We start from the raw sequence: 23,018 nt of genomic DNA on the forward strand, positions 1-23,018 counted from the left end.
ACAGAATCTTACTGTTTGGGACATTATGGAATAGAAATTTCAAAGCTCTCTTCTGCCTCTGCTCTAAAGGCAGATGACCTGGGAGAATGGAGTCAACCAAGGAGACAGACTGAAGTTCCATGAGGCAGCCAACGTCATACAGAGCCTCAGACGATGCATACACTGAGGCTAAGAAAGGCAGCATGAGTAAAGTATTCATGAGTTGAAGGTGTATAACATTACAAGAGCAATCCACATGTGACAAAAATGTTCTTCATAGAGGGATTAGAGAATAGTTTAAATATTTAATTTAATACCAACATGGAACAATAACGAGTGACCTGAAGTAAGTCATTCCTATCCACTGTACCTGGAGCAAGTGTAAAACACATTTCAAGAACATTTCCATGTTTGGAAGAATCTGAGGCAGTAGGCTCTTGTCTTGTTTCCTTGAAAGTTTCCATAAGCACTCATACTTCTCACCCAACTCCATCCCGTCAGGTTCTGACAGTTTTCCAGTAGTTTCACAGTAGTTTTATTTTTAATTTGATACTCTTTTCCCTTCAAACTCCGTATATCTTATGAGTAAGGTTGAGTACTTAGGCTTTTTCAAGTGAACTATCTGTAGTCATGACAAGTAGGTGTTACGATCATGCACCTTAATGTTTTCAGATGAATTGGTTCAATTCAATATGAAAACAATTTGACACCAAAATAGCAAGCAAGGCTTGATTTTTTTCCTTTAAAAATATGGAAGCTTTGTCCTTTTCTTCTTGTAAGTTGCTTATTTTACTTATTTACATTTCAAGTGTCATCACCTTTCCCAGTTTCCCCTCCGCAAACCCCCATCCCATCCTCCCTCCCCCATGCTTCTATGAGGGTGCTCCCCCATCTACCCATTCACTCCTCCTGCCTCACTACCATAGCATTCCTCTACACTAGGGCATTTCTAATGGTTCTGCTACGTTCTTTGATATATCAAGGAAGATATTTTCACATTACTATTGATTTAATAGTATGTCTATCTCTTGGAAGATAGACATCTCTTTTTGTCACTGCTACTCAAAGGTACTGACATTCTCCAAAAACACAGTTTTTTTTAAAAAAAAACTCTTTTAATGTTATATCAGAGTTTACACTGAGACCAAAGTAGGTCACACATGCCCCTTGGATCCCAACCTTCCTAAAGCTGTGACCTTATAATACAAGTTCCTCGTGTTGTGGTGGCCCACAATCATGAAATTATTTTGTTGATATTTGTAACTGTAAGTTTGCTACTGTTAGGACTTTGAAGATAAATATTTTGGGAGATAGAAGATTGCCAAAGAGGTCACAACAAACAGGTCAAGTATGGCTGCCTTAAAACAACTGTTATTAAGCCATTCAGTCTCATAACAGTTTTTGGTGCTCTTCCCACCCTATAAACAACCTTTATCCAGCTGCATTTATTCATGTTAGACTCTATTAAGTGATATTCTTTTATATCTTACCACACATGTGTCCCACTATAATACTTTATAAAACATGTTCTTCAGGTGTTACTCTCAAATACCTCACGTTTAAAACTATAGAGATGTGAACAGATCAACATTGTTGGATTTAATATCACAAGTAAGAGTGTGATGGGTACTGGAGAAATGAACACAAAGTTTAAGAGATAGCTCTGACTATATGCTTTAGAAGACAGAAACCAAGGGAGCTAGCTACCAGGGTAAAACCTGTCCACTTTAAGGAAGAATTTAAAAAACTGAATGCTAAAATGAATAATACATGGGGGTAGGGAAGATGTTTTTACTTCCAAATTGCATGAATACTTGGCTAAAATAATGCTGATAATATTACACAATTTATTATTTGTGAATTCAATTGAACTCTGTTCTTACAAAGTAAGAAACATTTCTTACTCTTCCTTTATGAGTGTTATTGGATGATTCCGTGTCCCACATTATACACACAAATGCACTATAAAGCATAAGATTCAGTCTCAGAAACATGTCTTTGGGGTTTGTTCCCTCTTCCTGGGGTGTTTGGAGAGGTGTTCATGTGGAGTTAGGCAGCTCTCCCTGGCTCTGAAGTTTAGGTTCTCATACCTTGGCTTCCGTTGGGAAGGAATTGCACACATTTACAACTACTATCAACCTGTTTCTTTCTTATATCTTCTTTTTTTTGGTTCTTTTTTTTCGGAGCTGGGGACCGAACCCAGGGCCTTGCGCTTCCTAGGTAAGCGCTCTACCACTGAGCTAAATCCCCAGCCCTTATATCTTCTAAATGTCACACATCTCTCTGTTGGTGAACCTAACCAAAATGGTAAGAAGGCCGCTTCATAAGGTATGCAAACCCAGGTTTAGAGAGATTTTTGTCAGTCTGATCCTGGAGCCTACTTGCTAACTCTCTGAGGCCCATTACAAAGAACATAAGTGCACAAATTGTCTCACTGGAAAATCGATAATAAATCAAACTTATAAGTTTTGACCTATAATGTGCTTAGCAAAACCTGATGTAAGTGCCCAGTAAGACTATTTCTTTATTACCTTTGTGCTCTTCTGAAATCTGCTACTTAAAGATAGTTTTCTTATAAGTTATCAAGGGAAAAAATTAACTGAATATTCACAATTCCTTAATAAGCTTACTACTTTATTAGGAGTCACTGGTCCTGAAGAAGATCAGAGCTGTCACATGGCATGCTTGACATTATCCACTTTCCATGTTAAGGAATACTGTTTTTGAATGAATTGTGAGAACACTACAGAGCCATGGACTGAGCCCACAGGTCCTCTGGCATAGGGTCAGTGCCAGAAAGTCATACCATTACCTATTTTGCAGGGTGATATCTGAATTGCTGATATCATGGAAAATTGGTGAATCATTGCAAAACTTCACAGAAAGAATTTCACTTTTTCGTTTCTTTTTAAAAATTTAATTATTTATTTATTTATCTACATTCCAAATGCTGTCCCATCTCTAGTCCCCACTCCCAGAGTTCTTCACCCTATCCTCCATCCCATCGCCTTGGTCTCTGAAAGGGTGCTCCCACCCACACTCCCATACCTCTATCACCCCTTCCCTGTTGCATCAAGTCTCTGTGTATCTGAGTTTGTCTGACTCATTCAGTTGCTTTTGGGCCATTCAAAGGACAGCCATGTAGACCTTGTCTGTAAGCATACCATAGAATCAGTAACAGTGTTAGGCCTTGGAGCCTCCCCTTAAGCAGGATCCCAACATGGGCCGATCACTGGACCTCTTTTACCTCAGTCTCTTCTCCAGTTTTGTCCTTGCAGTTCTTTTAGACAGGAACAATTCTGGGTCAGAGTTTTTGACTATTGAATGGCAGCCTCATCCCTCTACTTGATGCCATGTCTTTCTTTTGGAGGTAGACTCTACAAGTTCCCTCTCCCCACTGTTGGGCATTTCATCTAAGGTTCTCCCTTTTAGTCCTGAGAGTCTCCCAACTTCCAGGTCTCTGGTACTTTCTAAGGGTCCCTCCACCTCCTACCTCATGAGTTTGCCTGTTTCTATTGTTTTTGCTGGCCCTCGGGGCTTTATTCCTGTTCTCTAACTGCTCTTACTCTCTGGCTTTGTTTAACAACACAAGTTGGAGTTACCAGAGAGAAAGGAGCCTCCCTTGAGAAAAGCCTCCATTAGATTTAGCTATTTCTCAAGGCATTTTCTCAATTAGTGATCAAGGTGGAAGGGCCCCTTATGGGTGCTGCCATCCCTGGGGTCTAAAAGAAAGCAAGCTGACAAGCCAGTGGAAGCAAGCCAGTAAGTTGCACCCCTCCATGGCCTCTGCATCAGCTTCTCCTTCTAAGTTCCTTCCCTATGTGAGTTCCTATTCTGACTTCCGTTGGTTATGTACAGCAATGTGAATTGTATGATGAATAAACCCTGTCCTCTCCAACTTGGTCATGAGACTTTTGTGCAGGATTATAAACACTAGGAACCTATAGCATAACCTGACTAAGACACCCACAATATCTGATCATGTTCCCCCTTTCCCCTCTTCCTCTCCTCTCCCACTCAGGTCCCTCCATCCCTCTTCCTCAACCCACACCCCCATGATTGCATTCTTCTCACTCTCAAGTGGAATTGAGGCATGCTCACTTGGGCCTTTCAGGTTGTTAACCTCTTGAAGTTCTGTAGATTGTATCCTGGGAATTCTGTATGGTTTTGACTAATATCCACTTGCCAGTGAATACATACCACACATTCGCTTTTGGGTTTGAGTTTCCTCACTTAGAATGATATTTTCTACTTCTATGCATTTGCCTGCAAAATTCATAATGTCCTCATTTTTCATAGCTGAATTGTATGAATGAACCTCACTTTCTGTATCCATTCTTTTGTTGAAAGACATCTGGATTATTTTCACTTTCTGGCTATTATGAATGAGGCTGCTATGAACATCGTGGAGTTAGTATCCCTAATAAGACCTCATGAAATCTAAAAGCTTCTAACAAGCAAGAGACACTGTCAATAAAACAGCATGGCAACTTGTGTACAGATTGGAAAAAGATCTTCATTAACTCTTCATCTGACAGATGACTAATATATAAAATATGTAAGGAACTTAAGAAATTGTACTCCAAAAAAATTAATTCAATTTAAATATGAAATGCAGAGTTAAACAGAGATTCTCAACAGAGAAATCCCGAATGGCCAAGAAGCACTTAAAAGAAATGTTCAACATTCTTAGTCATCAGAAAAACGCCTATCAAAATGACCTTAAGAATCTACCTTACACCAGTCAAATTGGCTAAGATCAAAAACTCAAAGGACAGCACACGTTGGCGAGAATGTGGAGATAGAGGAACACTCCCACATTGCTGATTGGATTGTAATCTTGTACAACCACTCTAGAAATCAATCTGCTTGTCCCTCAGAAAATTGGAAATGCTTCTCTACCTGAAGACCTATCCATGCTGCTCCTGGACACATACCCAAAAGACGCACCACTGGAAGAATTTCAAATGGCATTCAAAATACCAGGAACCTATAACCTTTGTAGTACCCGCTAAATCAATTACTATTTCAAGCAGCTATGTCATAACTAAGGAATAAAAAGAAAAAGTCTGAAACTATACTAGCGATACTACTCAATTATCAAACAATACTGCTAAGACGACATCAGAGAAATAAAAACGACCTCTGGAAGATACCACGGATATAAGGTCAGATGTGTGGAACTCAGAGTTCAACACACAACTCACCGTCCTTTATCATTTAAAAACTAGCAAAGCCATCTCTAATATTTAGATTACTAGACCTTTGCAATCAGTTCTGACATAGGTGGTATTTTCATTTTTCCAGGTAGGAAAGTTAAAGATTAGAACATTTTCTTCTATAATCCCCACATTGCCACTTGCTTCCTAGAAATCTGAGCTGCCTAGAGGCTTGGCTTTGCAAGGAAGGGATTACTTTAAAATTAAAATTAGGTATCCACTCTTAGAGATATAGAAAATATTGAACATTAAATTTGTGTTTTAAAAATATCCCATTTAAATTCCAAAATGAATTAAACCTAAAATTTGTTTGGAGTATCACTAAAAAGTCATATAGTAAGCAGGCATGATAAAAATAGCAATTTTTGGTGATAACATGAACAGCATCAAATATTCTTAAAATGAATTTTACCCCCACACTGGAAATTAAATGAGAATATTGTTTATTTACTTATTTTTGTTCTTTAACATTTTCATGCCAGTATGTGAGTTTGAGTGATTTTGACCTCTCATTATTATTTCTCCTCTACTCCTTCTCCCACTGAAACTCTTCTAATACCAAGAAGTCACCATGCTCTTTCCAGGCACTCTGTGTGTGACCCACTGAGTCTAATTAGGGTTGCTTGCATGAGTATGTGTGGGAAGTTATTTACTGAAGCTTGGACAAATTGCCAGCATTTATCACACTGAAGAAAATAACACTTCATCCTCCAGCAACTATTAACTGATTTCCATGGAGTAGTGAGAATTGGAAGCACTCGCCCTTCTGTGATGAATTGTTGGCCTGCCCAGTCATGTGGAGGTCTTGTGCAATTAAGTGCATGACTGCAATGGTGGTGTCATGTCCAGGAAATTCCTTTAACTTTTGAATATTTAATTTTGTTCACGTTTGCAAACTCTGTTCGGGCCACTAAGAACTGAAGCAGTGAGCAATGCAGCATCTTCTCCTCAAAAATTAATTAAAAGGAGTTTATCATAAAATACATTTAGAAATTCTATTTTAAGAATGATTGTACTTGCTTCCTGGTTGCTGCCTCTGCAGAGAGCCCGTGGGGAGCACCCCACGAGCGAACCTGAGCCTCGGGACCACAGGTAAGACCAAATTTTCTGCTGCAAGAAAGCTGCCTGGTGAGCTTGGGACACAGGAAAGCAGAATTTCTCTAGGACCGGGCACGTTCTGTGTTTACCGGAAGTCCCACACCCGCGGATCCCGGCCCGCAGCAGCTCTCTGCTCCCAGACCCGGTGAGAGAGAGACCCAACCGCCTGGTCAGGTGGGCACTCCTGAGGCTGCAGAGCGGAAGAGACCACCAACTCTGCTCACCCCTGCCCACATCCCTGGCCCAAGAGGAAACTGTATAAGGCCTCTGGGCTCCCGTGGGGAAGGGCCCAGGAGCGGCAGGACCCCTACCAGAGACACCACCGGAACCTGAAAGAAACAGACCGGATAAACAGTTCTCTGCACCCAAATCCCGTGGGAGGGAGAGCTAAACCTTCAGAGAGGCAGACAAGCCTGGGAAACCAGAAGTGACTGCTCCCTGCACACACATCTCGGACGCCAGAGGAAAAAGCCAAAGACCATCTGGAACCCTGGTGCACTGAAGTTCCCGGAAGGGGCGGCACAGGTCTTCCTGGTTGCTGCCGCTGCAGAGAGCCCGTGGGCAGCACCCCACGAGCGAACCTGAGCCTCGGGACCACAGGTAAGACCAAATTTTCTGCTGCAAGAAAGCTGCCTGGTGAACTCAAGACACAGGCCCACAGGAACAGCTGAAGACCTGTAGAGAGGAAAAACTACACGCCAGAAAGCAGAACACTCTGTCCCCATAACTGACTGAAAGAGAGGAAAACAGGTCTACAGCACTCCTGTCACACAGGCTTATAGGACAGTCTAGCCACTGTCAGAAATAGCAGAACAAAGTAACACTAGAGATAATCTGATGGCGAGAGGCAAGCGCAGGAACCCAAGCAACAGAAACCAAGACTACATGCCATCATCGGAGCCCAATTCTCCCACCAAAACAAACATGGAATATCCAAACACACCAGAAAAGCAAGATCTAGTTACAAAATCATATTTGATCATGATGCTGGAGGACTTCAAGAAAGACATGAACACACTTAGGGAAGCACAGGAAAACATTAATAAACAAGTAAAAGCCTACAGAGAGGAATCGCAAAAATCCCTGAAAGAATTCCAGGAAAACACAATCAAACAGTTGAAGGAATTAAAAATGGAAATAGAAGCAATCAAGAAAGAACACATGGAAACAACCCTGGATATAGAAAACCAAAAGAAGAGACAAGGAGCTGTAGATACAAGCCTCACCAACAGAATTCAAGAGATGGAAGAGAGAATCTCAGGAGCAGAAGATTCCATAGAAATCATTGACTCAACTGTCAAAGATAATGTAAAGCGGAAAAAGCTACTGGTCCAAAACATACAGGAAATCCAGGACTCAATGAGAAGATCAAACCTAAGGATAATAGGTATAGAAGAGAGTGAAGACTCCCAGCTCAAAGGACCAGTAAATATCTTCAACAAAATCATACAAGAAAACTTCCCTAACCTAAAAAAAGAGATACCCATAGACATACAAGAAGCCTACAGAACTCCAAATAGATTGGACCAGAAAAGAAACACCTCCCGTCACATAATTGTCAAAACACCAAACGCACAAAATAAAGAAAGAATATTAAAAGCAGTAAGGGAAAAAGGTCAAGTAACATATAAAGGCAGACCTATCAGAATCACACCAGACTTCTCGCCAGAAACTATGAAGGCCAGAAGATCCTGGACTGATGTCATACAGACCCTAAGAGAACACAAATGCCAGCCCAGGTTACTGTATCCAGCAAAACTCTCAATTAACATTGATGGAGAAACCAAGATATTCCATGACAAAACCAAATTTACACAATATCTTTCTACAAATCCAGCACTACAAAGGATAATAAATGGTAAAGCCCAACATAAGGAGGCAAGCTATACCCTAGAAGAAGCAAGAAACTAATCGTCTTGGCAACAAAACAAAGAGAATGAAAGCACACAAACATAACCTCACATCCAAATATGAATATAAAGGGAAGCAATAATCACTATTCCTTAATATCTCTCAATACAATGGCCTCAACTCCCCAATAAAAAGACATAGATTAACAAACTGGATACGCAATGAGGACCCTGCATTCTGCTGCCTACAGGAAACACACCTCAGAGACAAAGACAGACACTACCTCAGAGTGAAAGGCTGGAAAACAATTTTCCAAGCAAATGGTCAGAAGAAGCAAGCTGGAGTAGCCATTCTAATATCAAATAAAATCAATTTCCAACTAAAAGTCATCAAAAAAGATAAGGAAGGACACTTCATATTCATCAAAGGAAAAATCCACCAAGATGAACTCTCAATCCTAAATATCTATGCCCCAAATACAAGGGCACCTACATACGTAAAAGAAACCTTACTAAAGCTCAAAACACACATTGCACCTCACACAATAATAGTGGGAGACTTCAACACCCCACTCTCATCAATGGACAGATCATGGAAACAGAAATTAAACAGTGATGTCGACAGACTAAGAGAAGTCATGAGCCAAATGGACTTAACGGATATTTATAGAACATTCTATCCTAAAGCAAAAGGATATACCTTCTTCTCAGCTCCTCATGGTACTTTCTCCAAAATTGACCATATAATTGGTCAAAAAACGGGCCTCAACAGGTACAGAAAGATAGAGATAATCCCATGCATGCTATCGGACCACCACGGCCTAAAACTGGTCTTCAATAACAATAAGGGAAGAATGCCCACATATACGTGGAAATTGAACAATGCTCTACTCAATGATAACCTGGTCAAGGAAGAAATAAAGAAAGAAATTAAAAACTTTTTAGAATTTAATGAAAATGAAGATACAACATACTCAAACTTATGGGACACAATGAAAGCTGTGCTAAGAGGAAAACTCATAGCGCTGAGTGCCTGCAGAAAGAAACAGGAAAGAGCATATGTCAGCAGCTTGACAGCACACCTAAAAGCTCTAGAACAAAAAGAAGCAAATACACCCAGGAGGAGTAGAAGGCAGGAAATAATCAAACTCAGAGCTGAAATCAACCAAGTAGAAACAAAAAGGACCATAGAAAGAATCAACAGAACCAAAAGTTGGTTCTTTGAGAAAATCAACAAGATAGATAAACCCTTAGCCAGACTAACGAGAGGACACAGAGAGTGCGTCCAAATTAACAAAATTAGAAATGAAAAGGGAGACATAACTACAGATTCAGAGGAAATTCAAAAAATCATCAGATCTTACTATAAAAACCTATATTCAACAAAATTTGAAAATCTTCAGGAAATGGACAATATCCTAGACAGATACCAGGTATCAAAGTTAAATCAGGAACAGATAAACCAGTTAAACAACCCCATAACTCCTAAGGAAATAGAAGCAGTCATTAAAGGTCTTCCAACCAAAAAGAGCCCAGGTCCAGACGGGTTTAGTGCAGAATTCTATCAAACCTTCATAGAAGACCTCATACCAATATTATCCAAACTATTCCACAAAATTGAAACAGATGGAGCACTACCGAATTCCTTCTACGAAGCCACAATTACTCTTATACCTAAACCACACAAAGACACAACAAAGAAAGAGAACTTCAGACCAATTTCCCTTATGAATATCGACGCAAAAATACTCAATAAAATTCTGGCAAACCGAATTCAAGAGCACATCAAAACAATCATCCACCATGATCAAGTAGGCTTCATCCCAGGCATGCAGGGATGGTTTAATATACGGAAAACCATCAACGTGATCCATCATATAAACAAACTGAAAGAACAAAACCACATGATCATTTCATTAGATGCTGAGAAAGCATTTGACAAAATTCAACACCCCTTCATGATAAAAGTCCTGGAAAGAATAGGAATTCAAGGCCCATACCTAAACATAGTAAAAGCCATATACAGCAAACCAGTTGCTAACATTAAACTAAATGGAGAGAAACTCGAAGCAATCCCACTAAAATCAGGGACTAGACAAGGCTGCCCACTCTCTCCCTACTTCTTCAATATAGTTCTTGAAGTTCTAGCCAGAGCAATCAGACAACAAAAGGAGATCAAGGGGATACAGATCGGAAAAGAAGAAGTCAAAATATCACTATTTGCAGATGACATGATAGTATATTTAAGTGATCCCAAAAGTTCCACCAGAGAACTACTAAAGCTGATAAACAACTTCAGCAAAGTGGCTGGGTATAAAATTAACTCAAATAAATCAGTTGCCTTCCTCTATACAAAAGAGAAACAAGCCGAGAAAGAAATTAGGGAAACGACACCCTTCATAATAGACCCAAATAATATAAAGTACCTCGGTGTGACTTTAACCAAGCAAGTAAAAGATCTGTACAATAAGAACTACAAGACACTGAGGAAAGAAATTGAAGAAGACCTCAGAAGATGGAAAGATCTCCCATGCTCATGGATTGGCAGGATTAATATAGTAAAAATGGCCAATTTACCAAAAGCAATCTACAGATTCAATGCAATCCCCATCAAAATACCAATCCAATTCTTCAAAGAGTTAGACAGAACAATTTGCAAATTCATCTGGAATAACAAAAAACCCAGGATAGCTAAAGCTATCCTCAACAATAAAAGGACTTCAGGGGGAATCACTATCCCTGAACTCAAGCAGTATTACAGAGCAATAGTGATAAAAACTGCATGGTATTGGTACAGAGACAGACAGATAGACCAATGGAATAGAATTGAAGACCCAGAAATGAACCCACACACCTATGGTCACTTGATTTTTGACAAAGGAGCCAAAACCATCCAATGGAAAAAAGATAGCATTTTCAGCAAATGGTGCTGGTTCAACTGGAGGGCAACATGTAGAAGAATGCAGATCGATCCATGCTTATCACCCTGTACAAAGCTTAAGTCCAAGTGGATCAAGGACCTCCACATCAAACCAGACACACTCAAACTAATAGAAGAAAAACTAGGGAAGCATCTGGAACACATGGGCACTGGAAAAAATTTCCTGAACAAAACACCAATGGCTTATGCTCTAAGATCAAGAATCGACAAATGGGATCTCATAAAACTGCAAAGCTTCTGTAAGGCAAAGGACACGGTGGTTAGGACAAAACGGCAACCAACAGATTGGGAAAAGATCTTTACCAATCCTACAACAGATAGAGGCCTTATATCCAAAATATACAAAGAACTCAAGAAGTTAGACCGCAGGGAAACAAATAACCCTATTAAAAAATGGGGTTCAGAGCTAAACAAAGAATTCACAGCTGAGGAATGCCGAATGGCTGAGAAACACCTAAAGAAATGTTCAACATCTTTAGTCATAAGGGAAATGCAAATCAAAACAACCCTGAGATTTCACCTCACACCAGTGCGATTGGCTAAGATCAAAAACTCAGGTGACAGCAGATGCTGGCGAGGTTGTGGAGAAAGAGGAACACTCCTCCATTGTTGGTGGGATTGCAGACTGGTAAAACCATTCTGGAAATCAGTCTGGAGGTTCCTCAGAAAATTGGACATTGAACTGCCTGAGGATCCAGCTATACCTCTCTTGGGCATATACCCAAAAGATGCCTCAACATATAAAAGAGACACGTGCTCCACTATGTTCATCGCAGCCTTATTTATAATAGCCAGAAAATGGAAAGAACCCAGATGCCCTTCAACAGAGGAATGGATACAGAAAATGTGGTACATCTACACAATGGAATATTACTCAGCTATCAAAAACAACGAGTCTATGAAATTCGTAGGCAAATGGTTGGAACTGGAAAATATCATCCTGAGTGAGCTAACCCAATCACAGAAAGACATACATGGTATGCACTCATTGATAAGTGGCTATTAGCCCAAATGCTTGAATTACCCTAGATCCCTAGAACAAACGAAACTCAAGACGGATGATCAAAATGTGAATGCTTCACTCCTTCTTTAAATGAGGAAAAAGAATACCCTTGGCTGGGAAGGGAGAGGCAAAGATTAAAACAGAGACTGAAGGAACACCCATTCAGAGCCTGTCCCACATTTGGCCCATACATATACAGCCACCCAATTGGACAAGATGGATGAAGCAAAGAAGTGCAGACCGACAGGAGCCGGATGTAGATCGCTCCTTAGAGACACACCCAGAATACAGCAAATACAGAGGCGAATGCCAGCAGCAAACCACTGAGCTGAGAATAGGTCCCCCGTTGAAGGAATCAGAGAAAGAACTGGAAGAGCTTGAAGGGGCTCGAGACCCCAAAAGTACAACAATGTCAAGCAACCAGAGCTTCCAGGGACTAAGCCACTACCTAAAGACTATACATGGACTGACCCTGGACTCTGACCCCATAGGTAGCAATGAATATCCTAGTAAGAGCACCAGTGGAAGGGGAAGCCCTGGGTCCTGCTAAGACTGAACCCCCAGTGAACTAGACTATGGGGGGAGGGCGGCAATGGGGGGAGGGTTGGGAGGGGAACACCCATAAGGAAGGGGAGGGGGGAGGGGGATTTGCCCGGAAACCGGGAAAGGGAATAACACTTGAAATGTATATAAGAAATACTCAAGTTAATAAAAAAAACAAAACAAAACAAAAAAAAAGAATGATTGTACTTATGAATTGATGTAACAACAGTATTGTATGCTTTTAAAAGAAATTACACAAATGGGCAAAGTAATTACAGTAAATATTAGACAGAAGGTTGGAGTGTTTATAAATGTGTGGTTATAGAAAAATACTTGGAACTGTGCCATCAAATGCATGCATCTCAGTCAGTTAAAGTGCTTTTATTCTATTGAGTAAAGAAAACTGATCAGTCAATCAATCAATCAATCAATCAATCAATAGATTCTTTCAAGCTATTGCAGAGTGTTGTTTACTTTTGACAAATTAGCATTTAAGTGTAGTCATGCATTAATTGCAATAGTATGATATATTTTCCTGAATAGTACAATAGTGGGTACTTCTGTGATCCTTTTTTTTTCTGCTTCATACCTTTGAAATATTAACATTGACGTATGCAATAGAAACATTTTTTTCCACATTTGACACATCATTTTAATTGTTCTCTTTGCAGTTTTACTTGTGACTATGTGTAGTCCCATAAACGTTCACAAGAAGAAGCAATGGTACCAGAAAGTCTGTCTCTGCACTGAGGTTTGCATTGCTCCTGGAATAAAAGTCCTTAACAATAATCTTCTGGCCCAAACCATTTAGCCGACGAAAAGAAAAGATATACTTTGTTTTAGTTAAGATTTAACTTAAAGAAACTTAATTAAAACTTAAGGAATTTGAATTGTGCTATTAACATAATTTAGCAGAAATGAAAGACTGTTTTTCCTTTATTTTTCCTCAGCACAAGTAGAGCCACAGTACATTAGGCAGATTATCTCCCCTCTCCCCTGGTCCAGCCTGCTGTTGGACCTTGACTCATGCTTTCATCGTGTAGAGGTAAGCTCAACCCTTCCAGAAACGTGCCCAATTCTTTAATAGACATTGCATGTTTGTGAATGTAGAGATACAACTTCACTTATCTTTAAAATGTGGGGGAAATCTTACATAATTCATCACATATGCCTGATGAATTGATACTTCACTGTTAATTAAATGGATTGATTTCTGCACTTCCTGCAGTTTCCCTTACAGCAACAATATTTCATATTTAAACACTTTTAAAGCAGAGACTCAGATTTCCAGACTACTCTTCAAAGCTAAAGCTTGACTCTTCATGATTGTAAGATATATGTGTTCTTCTTATAACACCAAATAATTAGTTTTCCATTATTTTCACCTACTGCCTGTATGTTTCAGTTCCATCTCTCTCTTCCACAACTTATAGAAAAGCATCTAATTGAGTATCACTCCTCAAAATTGTTAGTTACCTGTTTTGCTGGTAAACAAAACAATACTAATTATAAATATGAAAATGGCAGTTTTCAGTGGTAACTGTTCAGGAATTTATGTTTATACTTCACACTTATATCTTGCTTTAAGGTTCATTCATGCTATATATTGCAGGTCTGTCATATAAAATGCCTTTTAAATTAATTGTGATGTTCACGATTATTTAAATGTTGACATTTGTAACTAATTACATTTGTATTATAAATTGATTCAAGAAATAAAAACATATTTTCATTGTTACTCCCACAGAAAGATACAACAAATCTCTATTTTAACTTCTTGTACTCTTAAGAAATGTTTTTTATTAACTTCTAAAGTAGGTTCAAATTTACTCTTCCATGATATGTATTTTTTACCCTTTATGATTTCTTGGTATTATTCAAATAATTTCCTTATATTTTCTAATTACAATATTGTAAAACTTATGATATTTTAGTTATTTATGTTAGCTAGTAAATAGTTTTCTAAGTAAAGTTTTATAAAATATTTGATTACTTTGTTTCTTCTAAATGAATACACATTTTCTTGAATACAAGCATTTCTGATAACTTGAGGACAATTTCGATCAAAAAATAGTGTCATTGTGTCATAGTCATGTCTGCAATGAGAATGTTTAGAGACTTGGTGTTATATGTAAATTTGTACCACTCCATGAAATTAATGTTTACACAATTTGTTTCTTAACAGTTATTCTCCTATAAACGTAAGATAAGAAAACTATTGTGACAGTAAAATGAAAATTAATTTAGGTTGAATTGAGGCTCACCTCTCTTTGCACACAATTAGCTAAAATGTCAGGAGACTTTTCAATACACTCATAACAGAATCTAGGCCAAGAATGGACAACTGTCACGTACAGGTGACTTCAGATTCACACCAAAGATGATTACATTCTGGTTAAGATAGAATAAGACAAAACAAAGGATGGCAATGATCTTTTAAGGAGCTCGTGTGCTAGAGAGATACCTGTTCAGTGAACACTGCTTCTAAGTCTTTCCGGAGTACTGGAGTTAGATTCCCAGAACTCTACATGGGGCATCTCACAACCTCAGTCCAGAGGATTAAATCAGTGCCTTTTGCACCCTACCCAAGGCATCTACAAACACATAGCATATACCCACATAAAATATATATCTTTAAAACTAAGTTCAAAGATATTATGCCTTAAAATACTGGATACATTTGTGTAACTCTATTCCCTCAATTATAGTCCAATCACAATACTCAGACCTCTTTGTGACCGTGAGGGTTTGAAAAGCCAGGAAGAGGAAAAGGTAGATTTGAAGAACAATAAGAAGGCTCTACCACAGAAGGTAAAGAGGATACACAAAACCTGTGCTTTTTTGAATTTGTGAGTAGGAAATACAATCCACCCTCTCCCTGCTTTGTTTCTTTTTTCTTTCTATTCCAGATCACAAGGAGAGACTTCACATGGGTTTTTCTATTTATATTTTGGCTATATTCTCAGCAGAAAATCAGCATCAACTGCCAGACATAGGGTTGGATCATGTTTCTCATGACTTCTTGGCTCTACCTAGCCTTTGTTTTTCTGGAAGACTCTGACCTGTAAGTTGAATTACAATGCACAGAATTTATAAGCAAGATGGTTGATGGATTCCAAGGCCCTGAAGTTGTAAAGTTGTTATAGATACCTCTATAACAGTATATTAGCAATAAAAACCTTAATATATTCAGTTTTTAAACACTGTATCTGAAGTGTTCATCATATTACTAACTTCTATAATACTATTATTGTTTAATTATATGAATATTATTTTAAAAATCTGTCAGTCATATAAAATTTGAACTTCTAAAACAACGCTGGAATTGTCACCTACCCAAGCCTCACCTAAATAATTTTTAACCAATGGTCTTGAAAAGATTGGCTAAGTTCATATTCATAAAGAGCTCAAAGACATGTCTATTGGTAATAGTAGCAAGAAACTTATGAGAGTGATCACCCACTTTCTGATTTATTCCATAAGGAATGGCCTATTTCTAGTATGCCAAATTGACACATTAACAAACTACTTCCTAAATTCTTATCGTTATGCCCATAAATCAGTACACATCTCAACACTTAGCAGAGAAGCGTTTTTTGTTGTTGTTGTTGTTGTTGTTGTTGTTGTTGTTGTTGTTGTTTTTATGGTTTTTTTTGGTAGATTGCAATTAATCCAAGGAACAACATTATTTCAGTGGGCAGATGAAAAGCAACTATATTCATTTTGAAGTGAGATCATCATCTCTTGCATTGACTCGGCAGTAGTGTATGAAAATGTACATGGAGCCTTCTGCCTGTCCGTTCTACTGGGACAGACTCCTAGCAAGTCTGATCCCTGGAAGAGGCTATACCTTCAAACGTACCAGAGGATCCACTGCCACTCAGCATTTGGTAAGAATCCCTGCCCCAAGTCCCACAGCAGCTGCTAGGGGCCAGTGGACTAGGAGATCCACCATCTCCCCAAAAACCCCACCTGTCAAATACCAATCCTGTTCTGTCTGGTCCTTTCTGCTGGGACAGACTCCTAGCAAGCCTGCTCCCTGGAAGAATCTATATATGCTGACATTCCAGAGGACCCACTGTACTATGAACTCATGTCCTGAGGCATCCCAGGAGATCTGCTGTGCCCTTTGCAGCTTGAAGGTACCCCTGTATGCAGGGCAATTGGACAATTAACACCACAGTCTGAAGCTCTCCCAGGGACTCTGAGGATGCAGGGCAATTGACACATAAAACTGAGAACTTCCCTGGAGTATAGCTGCACACAAGGAAGCAGAAACCACAACCAATAGACACACTCCCCATCCCCCCATCCCGGGAGAACAACTTCTCACAGGACAACAGTGTGACTCCTCCTCTAAATACCCAACAGTCGGGAGGCCTACCAGGAGTACTGCAGTGCAGCCAGGGCAATAAATCAGCAGCTTCTCTACCCCTCTGAATTCCTTCCAGTTGGAAGGCCACAAAGTAGGTCTAGAGCCATGGCCACCAGGATCCCTGTTGTAACACATGGACAACAGGGGCAGACTCCAGACAGAGTCACCCAGGCCAGCAACACTAGGGATTAAGCAGATGGTGAGAGGCAAGCACAAGACCATAAGCAACAGGAGCCAATATACATGGGCATCATCAGAACCCATTTCTCACCACAGAAAGTTCTGAATATACCAATATACCTAAAAATCAGGAAGCTGACCGAAAAATAGTATCTCATGAAGATAATAGAGTCCTTTAAGGTCCAAGACCTAAATGTGTAAGTAAAATCAATAAAGAAAACACAAATGGAGGCAAGTCAGGAAACAGAAAACCTGGGAAAGAGTTCAGGAATTACAGATATAAGTATTATCAAAAGAATACAAGAGAAAGAAGAGAGAATCTCAGGTGTAGAAGATAATGGTAGAAGACATTATCACAACAGTCAAAGAAAATTTAAACCATTAAGACTTCTAACCCAATAGGATCCCCTTGGGAGGAATCAGAGGAAGTATTGAAAGAACTGAAGGGGCTTGTAACCCCATAAGAACAACAATGCCAACCAACCAGAGCTTCCAGGGACTAAACCACTACCCAAAGACTATACATGGACTGACCCAGGGCTCCAACTGCATATGTAGCAGAGAATAGCCATGTTGGGGCACCAGGGGAAGGGGAATCCCTTGGTCCTGCCAAGGTTGGATCCCCAGTGCAGGGGAATATAGGGGCAATAAGGAGGATGTATAGGGGGAATAGCTATATGGGGGAGAGGGGTAGGGAATGGGAGCATATGGACAGGAAACCGGGAAGGGGAAGTAAAGAAATATATCTAAAAAATTTTCTAACCCAGAACATCCAGGGAATTCAGGACACAATGAAAAGATCAAATCTAAGAATAATTTCAATAGAGGAGAATGAAGATTCCCAGCTCAAAGGACCTAAAAATGCCTTCAACAAAATCACAGGAGAAAACTTCCCCAACCTAAAGAAAGAGATGGCCATAATGGTATAAGAAGCCTATAGATCAGACTAGAAAAGAAAATCCTCTCATCACATAATAGTCAAAACACCAAATGCAAAGAACAAAGAAAGAGTATTAAAGTTGCAAGGGAAAAGGGCCAAGTAATATATAAAAGGCAGACCTGTCAGAATTACATCAGACTTCTCAACAGAGACTATGAAAGTCAGAAGAGCCTGGTCAGAGATAATGCAGACTTTAAGAGAACACAAATGGCAGCCCTATACCAGCAAGACCCTCAATCCACATAGATGGAGAAACCAAAATATTCCATGACAAAACCCAATTCAAACAGTATCTATCTACCAATACAGAGGATCCTAGAAGAAAAATTCCAATACAGGAAAGATATCTATACCAAAGAAAAGACAAAATATTAATCATCTCACAACAAAGCCAAAAAGAGAAAACCACAAGCACATAAAGCTACCTACAAAAGCAAATATAACAGGAACCAACAGTCATCTGTCTTTAATATCGCTCAATATTAATGGATTAAGTTCTCCTACAAAAAGACATAAGCTAACAGACTGGCTACACAAACGAGATCCAGCATTTTGCTGCAAACAAGAAACACACCTCATTAACAAAGACAGAACTATCTCAGAGTAAAAGGATAAAAAGGGTCTACCAAGCAAATGGTCCCAAGAAACAAGCTGGAGTTGCAATCCTAATAGACAATAAAATAGACTTTCAACAAAAAGTTATCAAGCGTATAAGGAAGGACACATCATATTCATCACAGGGAAAATTCACCAAGAGAAAGTCTCAATTCTAAACATGCCTCAAATGCAAGGGCACCCACATTCATAAACAAAACTTTAACAAAGCTTCTTTTTAGCACCTCATGGTACCCTCTCCAAAATCAACCATGTAATTGGTCACAAAACAACCCTCAACTAATAAAAGAAGATTGAAGTAATCCCATACACCCCATCAGACCACCATGGCCTAAAGCTGGTCTTGAAAGGCAACAGAAAATCCACATACATGTGGAAACCGAACAACTCTCTACTGAATGATAATTTGGTCAAGGATGAAATAAAGAAATAAATTAAAGACTTCCTGGAATTTAATGAAAATGTTGACAAGTCATACCCAAACTTATGGGACACAATGAAAGCAGTGCTAGGAGCAAAATTCACAGCACTAAATGCACTGGTTAAAAAAAAAAAAAAAACTGGAGATACCTTATACTAGAAACTTAACAGAACACCTGAGCACTCTGGAACAAAAAGAAGCAAACTCACCCAAAAGGAGTAGAAGGCAGGAAATAGTCAAACTCAGGGCTGAAATCAACCAAATAGGAACAAACAGAACAATACAAAGAATCAGCAAAGCCAAAAGCTGGTTCTTTGAGAGAATCACAAGCTAGATAAACCCCTAGCCAAACTAACTAAACAGCACAGAAGCATTATCCAAATAAAAAAATAAGAAATGAAAAGAGAGACATAACCACAGAAATAGAGAAAATTCAAAAAAATCATCAATCATACTACAAAAACAGAACTTGAAAATCTAGATGAAATGGATGCTTTTCTAGACAGATACCACATAGCAAAGTTAAATCAAGAGCAGTTAAACTTTCTAAACAGGCTCATATCCCATAAGGAAATAGAAGACATCAGTAAAAAACCTCCCAACCAAAAAAAAAAAAAAAAAAAGCCAAAGGCCAGATGGATTTAGTTCAGAATTCTACAAGACCTTCAAAGAAGACCTGATACCAATATTTCTCAAACTATTCCATAAATAGAAAGAGAAGGAACACTACATAATTCATTCTATGGAGCAACAATTACTCTGATACCTAAACCACACAAGAACCCTATCAAAAAAAAGAGAACTTCAAACCAATCTCACTTATGAATATTTATGCAAAAATACTCAATAAAATTCTTGAAAACTGAATCCAAGAACTCTTCAAAACTATCATTCACCATAATAAAGTAGATTTCATCCCTGGGAAAAAAGGTTGGTTCAATATATGAAAATCCATTAATGTAATCCAACATATAAAACAAACTCAAAGAAAAAAATCACATGATCATCTCCTTAGATGCAGAAAATGCATTTGACAGAGCACAACACCCCTTCATGTTAATCTATTGGAAAGATCAGGAATTCAAGGCCCCTACCTAAATATAATGAAAACAATGTATTACAATCTAACAGTCAATATCAAATTAAATGGAAAGATACTTGAAGTTATCCCACTAAATTCTGGGACAAATCAAGGATGCCCACTCTCCCCATATCTATTCAAATAGTACTTGAAGTGCTCGCTAGAACAATAAGACAATAAAAAGAGATCAAGAAGATACAAATTGCCAAAGAAAAGTTAAAGGTATCACTGTTTGCAGATGATATGATAGTAAACATAAGGGACCCCAAAAATTCTACCAGAGAACGTCTCCAGCTGATAAATAACTTTAGCAAACTGACCTGATATAAAATTAATCAAATAAATCAGTAGCCTTCATTTATACAAATGATAAACAGGCTGAGAATGAAATTATGGAAATAATTCCCTTCACAATAGCAACAGATAATATAGAATATGTTGGGGTAACTCTAAACAAACAAGTGAAAGACCTTTATGATAAGAACTTAAGTCTCTCAAGAAAGAAATCAAAGATGATCTCAGAAAACAGAGGAGATCTCCCATGCTCAAGAATTGGCAGAATTAACATAGTAAAAATGGCCATCCTAACAAAGGCAATCTACAGATTTAGTGCAATCCCCATAAAAATACCCAACAAAATTCTTCAAAGACACAGGAATAATAATTATTAAATTTATTTGGAAAAGCAAAAAAACCAGAAGAGCAAAAAAAAAATTCTTAATAAAAGAATGGCTAGGGGAATCACCATTCTTGACCTCAAGCTCTACTACAAGAAATAGTGATAAAAAAACTGCATGGTGTTGGTACAGAGGCAGACAGGTTGATCAATGGAACAGAATTGAAGACCCAGAAATAAAACCACACACTTATGCACACTTGATTTTTAACAAAGAGGCCAAAAATATACAATGGAAAAAAGAAGGCATCATCAATAAATGGGGCCGGTCTAACTGGTTGTCTGTATGTAGAAAAATGAAAATAGGCACATATTTGTCACCATGCACAAAGCTTAAGTTCAAGTGAATGAAGGACCTCAACATAACACCAAATATACCAAATCAAATAGAAGAGAAAGTGAGAACGACCCTTAAACTCATTAGCACAGGCAGAAATTTCCAAAAAGAACTCCAATGGCTCACGCTCTAAGTTCAAGAATTGATAAATGGGATCTCTTGAAACAGGAAAGTTTCTGTAAGGAAAAGGACATACACAAAAAGACAAATTGGCATCCTACAGATTGGGAAAAAACTTTACTAACCACACATCTGATAGAGGGTTAATAATCAAAATATACAAAGAACTCAAGAAGCTTACCACCAAAAGGACAAACAACCCATCAAAAAAAGCAGGGTATAGAACTAAACCTAGAATTCACAATTGGAGAGGAATCTCAAATGGTTGAGAAGCACCTAAAGAAATGTTCACAGCCCTTAGTAAACCGAGAAATGCAAATCAAAACAACCCTGAGATTTCACCTTACACCAGTCAGAATGACCAAGGTCAAAATTTCAGGTGACACCACATGTTGGCAATGATGTGGAGAAAGAACACTCCTCCATTGCTGGTTCCCACATGGGTACAAACACTCCTGAAATCAATTTGGAAGTTCCTCAGAAAATTGGACATAGTACTACCAGAAATACCACTCTTGGGAAAATACCCCAAAGATGTCCCATCATGTCACATGGGCACATGTGCCACTATGTTCATAGTTGCCTTAATTGTGATAGTCACAGCTGGAAACAACCTGGATATCCCAGGACAGAAGAATGGATACAGAAATGTGGTTCATTTACACAATGGAATACTACTCAGCTATTAAGAACAAGGATATCCTGAGTTTTTCAGGCAAATGGATGGAACTCAGACCCAAAAGGAAATGCATGATAAGTTCTCACTGATAAGTACATATTGCCAGAGAGAGAGAGAGAGAGAGAGAGAGAGAGAGAGAGAGAGAGAGAGAGAGAGAGATACAGAATACCCAAGATATAGTTCACAGAACTAAAAAAGGTCAACAAGCTGAAGGGCCGAAGTGAGGAAGCCTTAATTCCACTTGGGAGGAAGAAGAAAGCAACCACAATGGGGCAGGGAGGGAGGGGCAGGGGAGTGAAATAGGATGGCAGGGAGGAGAGGGGAACATGATCTGGTATTGGGTGGGGGTAAAGGTCTGAAAGCCCTGAGTGCCAGCAGAAAATATGGAAATAAGTGGCTTCAAGAGGAAGGAGGTTGGGAAGACCCTCTAGAATGTAACATGTACCTGGGAAGTGAGAAACTCTCAGGACTCTGTGCGGGGGGTGGGGGTAGATGAAAGGCCCTGCAGTGGGGAGAGGGAACTTGTAGAGCCCACCTCCAGCAGAAGGAAAGGACATCAAGTGAGGGGTGGGGTTGCTATCCCATAGCCAAAGTTCTGACCCATAATTCTTCCTGTCTGAAAGAGATGCAGGGACGGAAATGGAGAAGAGCCTGAGGAAAGAAGGTTCAATGACAGGCCCAAAGTGATTTCTAGCTCAAGCGGAAGCCCCAAGACCAAACACCATTACTGAAGCTACGGGGTGTTCACAGAAAGGGACTACCCTGACTGCTCTCCAAAGACACAACAAGACCCAGCTGAAAGAGTAGGATGCAGATGCATATATGTGCATCCAATCGATGAACAGAAGTGGCTGACCTCTCTGATTGAATTAGGGAAAAACTGGAGGAAGTTGAGGAGGAGGGCAACCCTGTAGGAAGACCAGCAGTATCAATTAACCTGAGGTCCTGAGAGCTCTGAGAC

General features: G+C 39.1%; 1 long non-coding RNA gene across 1 annotated transcript; it reads left to right on the forward strand.

Annotated features, from left to right (window-relative positions):
• Positions 1–12,768: 12,768 nt before the first annotated feature.
• LOC120096533 (uncharacterized) lies at positions 12,769–17,837 on the forward strand. The gene is made up of 3 exons (XR_010057783.1): positions 12,769–13,384; positions 13,584–13,678; positions 15,342–17,837. It is a non-coding gene; the product is annotated as an uncharacterized LOC120096533 (long non-coding RNA).
• The last annotated feature ends 5,181 nt before the right edge of the window (positions 17,838–23,018 follow it).

The sequence above is a fragment of the Rattus norvegicus genome, chromosome 14 (assembly GCF_036323735.1).
Source record: "Rattus norvegicus strain BN/NHsdMcwi chromosome 14, GRCr8, whole genome shotgun sequence".
NCBI classification, from domain to species: Eukaryota; Metazoa; Chordata; class Mammalia; order Rodentia; family Muridae; genus Rattus; species Rattus norvegicus.